The sequence below is a fragment of the Cebus imitator genome, unplaced genomic scaffold (genome assembly GCF_001604975.1).
Source record: "Cebus imitator isolate Cc_AM_T3 unplaced genomic scaffold, Cebus_imitator-1.0 Scaffold111, whole genome shotgun sequence".
NCBI classification, from domain to species: domain Eukaryota; kingdom Metazoa; phylum Chordata; class Mammalia; order Primates; family Cebidae; genus Cebus; species Cebus imitator.
This window is the reverse complement of record NW_016107426.1, coordinates 1,844,270-1,849,463: the sequence shown is the minus strand read 5'-3', so window position 1 is coordinate 1,849,463 and position 5,194 is coordinate 1,844,270. Positions and strand designations below refer to the sequence as shown.

The 5,194-nt window shown below is 38.3% G+C and overlaps 1 protein-coding gene across 6 annotated transcripts in view; it reads right to left on the bottom strand.

Moving 5' to 3' along the window:
- VPS8 (VPS8 subunit of CORVET complex) overlaps positions 1-5,194 on the bottom strand; it is a 240,631-nt gene that overhangs the window by 34,740 nt on the left and 200,697 nt on the right. The gene's annotated exons all lie outside the window — the stretch shown is intronic.

The window sequence follows — 5,194 nt, the reverse complement described above, 5'->3', positions numbered from 1 at the left end:
ACTCCATCCTGTAAACTCTCTCTCTCCATAATACTCCATCCTGTAAACTCTCCCTCTCCATAATACTCATGCTGTAAACTCTCTCTCTCCATAATACTCCATCCTGTAAAGTCTCTCTCTCCATAATACTCCATCCTGTAATCTCTAGCCACCTTGTCTTTCCTGGAGTCTGAGCTCTGTCTCCTTGACCCAGAGAGACTAAGTTCTGCCTTGGTTCTCCCTCTCTGAGTCATGGCATGAAAACTTTCTCCAGGGAGTAATTTGGCAGAAATCCTAGGGTTTATGTTATTTGTCTCCTGTCTTTCAGGGTCACTATTTTTCACTGCCTGGTGTCCAACGTCTTATGAACCATTATTTCATATATTTTGTCCCTTTCCTCCCCCAAAAACCTCCAAATGCCTCTCGTCCTGAAGTGGAAGTCTTCATATTACATTTATAAAATCCAAAAACTTCTGAATTCTGAAACATATCTGGCCAAAGTGACTTAGATAAGGGATTGTGGACTTATACTAATATGCATTCCCACTAGCAGTGCATAAAAGTACCTGTCTCCTTACATCCTTATCAGTGTAAATGCATAGGTATTTTTAAAGCATTTCAATTTAATTATGTATTTTTAAATATTTGCCAACTTAATAAGCAAAAAAAGAAAATGGTATCACATAGTTGATTTAGCTTGCATTTTTTGATCACTGGTAAAATTGCATTTTTTTCCAAATTTTATTGGACAACAGGATTTTTTATGTCCTTATCTCATATTTCCATCAAGGCCTTAGTTCTATAAAAATAGAACTAAGACAATAGAACTAAAACAATTTCTTGGAATTTTCATCTTTAGGTCTCTTTGTCAATGTGAAGATTTTTCTGTATCATAGGGAAAATACACAAATTTATGGAACTTCAAAAGTCTGAATGTAATACAGCTCTGGAAAATAAATTAGAACAGGGCTGGTGACATCAACGTGGCTATCTATTCATTTTCTACAGTTGCGATCACCACTGAATGTTTCCCAGGAATAAAAATCAAACGCTTGACCAGGGTCTTTGAGGCCAACCAGGCCCTATCTACCTACCTCTTCAACTTCATCCCCGGCCACCTTCCCTTTTAGGAACCACGTTCCTGCTGCTGCTCTTTTTCCAGTTCCTTGAACAAGTCATTTGTCTCCTCAGCTCCTCTGTGCTTGCTGCTCTCTCTTGCCTGAAATGTTTTCCATATGGCTGCTACCATCTTAGCCTTCAAGTCTTGGCTTAAATATGATCTCTGCATATAAAGATTCTGTAACCACCTAATCTAAAGTAGGTTTCCCTCATGTTATTCTCCCTATAATAGTCTACTCTCTCCTTTTATGCCAATTATGTACCTATGACAATTTGAAACTATACATTTGATATAATGCTTATTTACCTAATTATTTATGGCTAGCTCCCTTACTAGATGGCAAACTACATGACAGTGGGAACTGTGGTTATTTTTTTGTTCACCAATGTATACTCATACCAGGAATAGTGTTTGGCCCAATGTAGGCAAACATTAAATACTGGCTGAAGTAATGAATCACTTAACATTAAATACTGGCTGAAGTAAGGAATCACTAAGTACTCCAGCATACTAACAAGATTATTGTAAAATGGGCAAAAGTCTCCTCAAAATGCTGCATTTATATTAGGATGATAAATCATCTCTATGCAATTCTGAGACACATTTATCTTCGTTTAGGCCGGGAGCGGTGGCTCACGAGGCGGGTAGATCACGAGGTCAAGAGATCGAAACCACCCTGGCCAACATGGTGAAACCCTGTCTCTACTAAAAAGACAAAAAATTAGCTGGGTGTGGTGGCACGTGCCTGTAGTCCCAGCTACTCGGAAGGCTGAGGCAGGAGAATTGCTTGAACCCCGGAGGTGGAGGTTGCAGTGAGCTGAGATGGCACCACTGCCCTCCAGCCTGGAGACAGAGAAAGATTCTATCTAAAAAAAAAATCTTCATTTAATTCATAAGTTTAATGTTGAAGATACTCTTTTGAGAAATGCTGCTATTGTTGAACGCTGAAATCTCATTTTTTAGTATTTGGTTTAATTATAGTAATATATATTTAATTATGGTAATATAGTATTGATATGGCCTATTTATATCAGAGAGCTAATATTCTTTTAAAATGGACAAATGAAAACAGGTTTTAATGTCACTTTTCCTATTTCATTAAATGACACGTAAATTGAATCTCCAATAATAGTGGGAATTCAAAATAAATAAGCAATGTGTAATGGTTACTAGAAAATTATGACTAGTGAACATAAATATCATTTCCTGAATAATTACGTGGAGGTTAATTCTTCCTCCTGACACTGTTTATACATTTACCCCCAAAACCAAAACATTTTCCTAGAAAACTCTAAACACCAAGAAATAAAACCAATTCCAAGTAGTGGAGAAAAACTCAGTTGATTTTGAGCAATACCATAAAAAGCTCCCTAATGAGTGTCTAAGAATGCTCTTGCTTTTGAAGTTTTAAAAGAAATAACAACTTGAACGTTCTGGTACATAACAATGTGTTAGCTTATTACCTACTGTCAAGAACTCCAAGCCCTATTAATAACTGAATTCCAGCAAATATTAGTTCTTTTTTTTTTTTTTTTTTTTTTAGACGGAGTTTCGCTCTTGTTACCCAGGCTGGAGTGCAATGGCGCGATCTCGGCTCACCGCAACCTCCACCTCCTGGGTTCAGGCAATTCTCCTGCCTCAGCCTCCTGAGTAGCTGGGATACAGGCATGCGCCACCATGCCCAGCTAATTTTTTTGTAGTTTTTTTAGTAGAGACAGGGTTTCACCATGTTGACCAGGATGGTCTCGATCTCTTGACCTCGTGATCCACCCGCCTCGGCCTCCCAAAGTGCTGGGATTACAGGCGTGAGCCACCGCGCCCGGCCTTTTTCTTTAAATTTATATCAAGTTGCCTGTTGATAATTACTAACACTTAAAAACTAACAATTACTATTTTTTAAACAATTAACAGCAAGGTAATTTCTTCTCATGCTAATCAATGCTAATGAAGGTGCTTATTTGCTACTATGAATTTAATAAAGGAATAATCAAAGGTGAAATTTAAATTATTTGATTGTATTAATGTAAGTGAGTAATGTTTGTTAAGAAAATATACTAGAGTGTTGAGCACTTCTGCTGAAATTAGTTTCTCCTGTGGGTAATATGTAGTGAAATCAGGAGAATCAGAAAGATTTACAAGGCCTATTCTATAGACCTGATTTTCAGTAAGCCTTGGGGAAGGAGAAAGAGGGGGAGATAAGGAAGGAAAGTAATTTGGGTCATTTCTCCTTTTTTGGGGGGAAGACTAAAGGTGCTTATTCCAGAGGAAAGCAAGCTTTCTGGGGAATAACCCCCATCACATCTATGTGGCCTGTTGGCAGATAACTAATACGTCTGAATTATTGGTTGTATATACTGACCAGTTATTTAAAAAAGAGTGAGACAGAAGTGGCGGGAAGACTCAAGACTTTCACTGCCATGATCACAGTTTTCAGGTAACTACTGCATCCTGTTGAGCTGGAGTCAGAAACTGAAGAAGTAAAAGTTAATTATCTCAAGTCTTGGAAAACGATGAAACAAAGAGCTGTTTGACAGAAGGATGCCATTGCAAAGGTGGTGAGGGGGTCCCAATGCATTCGCCACCTTCTATGTGTAGAGAGCAACAGGTGGAAGCTGACTGGCGGTTTCGGCTTGCCGGCCCCTTGTGCCACTCTCCATGTACTGTGTAGGAACTTAACCAGGGATGACAGATTGTAAAAGGAAATTAAGAGAGCAAGGTAAAACTTTCATATAACAAAATTTAATAAAAAACCATCATAGTAGAATTAGTATTTTCATTTTAAATTTTCTTATAACTGGAAATGTGAATGGTCCACACAACGGTGAGAAATCTTAATTAGGACTGCCGATATGGTATGGATATATTTTAAAAATCAGCTTTACCAGGTTTCAATAAAGCCAGAATAAAAACAGAAGAGGCTGGTGGTAGGATAATTGAGGGTAACGATGGTCTTGCAAACTTGAGTTTAAATATTGGCCCTCACACTCTGAGCTACAGATAGTTCCTTTAGCTGTAAAATAAGGAAGATATCACCCTCATAACTTTGTGTAAAGACTAACTTAACATAAAAACATCTAACAAATGTATTTGATACATTTCATATCCTCTTCCTTCTTATATTACCTAACCCAAATCTTTTACAATATCTTATGCAAGAAAATCAAGGGACACAGACAGCTAGAGGAAAATTTAAGAAAAAACAAAATAGTTCTCATTCTATCTTCTACACAATTACAAGAAAGCATCTAGATTTGCTCTTACTGAAGCTTCCTGCTAACGAAAATGCTGGGCCATCTCCCCCGTCCTGCAGAATGGGACAGCCTCAGAAACAAACCTGCTGCTGAGGTGTAGATCCAATCTTAAAATGGTTTCCCCTGAGAACTGGAACAAGACAAGGATGCCTACTTCCATCACTTCTGTTCAACATAGTACTGGAAGTCCTAGCCAGAGCAAACAGAGGGCATCCTACTAGGTAAAGAGGAGGTCAAACCATCACTGTTTGCTGATGACATGACTGTATACCTAGAAAACCCTAAAGACTCATCCAGTAAGCTCCCAAATCTGACAAAAGACTTCAATAAAGATTTAGAATACAAAATTAACATACCCAAATTAGTAGGACTGCTATGCACCAACAACGACCAAGCTAAGAATCAAGAACTAATACCTTTTACAATAGCTGCAAAAATAAACAAATAAATAAAATACTTAGGAATATACCCACCAAGGAGGTGAAAGATCTCTACAAGGAAAACTACAGAACACTACTGAAAGAAATCATAGATGACACAAACAAATGGAAATATATCCCATGCTCATGGATGGGTAGAATCAAAATTGTGAAAATGACCATACTGCCAAAAGCAATCTACAGATTCAACGTAATTCCCAATAAAATATCATCATCATTCTTCATAGAACTAGAAAAAGAGGCTGGGCGTGGTGGCTCAAGCCTGTAATCCCAGCACTTTGGGAGGCCGAGGCGGGTGGATCACGAGGCCAAGAGATCGAGACCATCCTGGTCAACATGGTGAAACCCCGTCTCTACTACAAATACAAAAATTCAGCTGGGCATGGTGGCGTGTGCCTGTAATC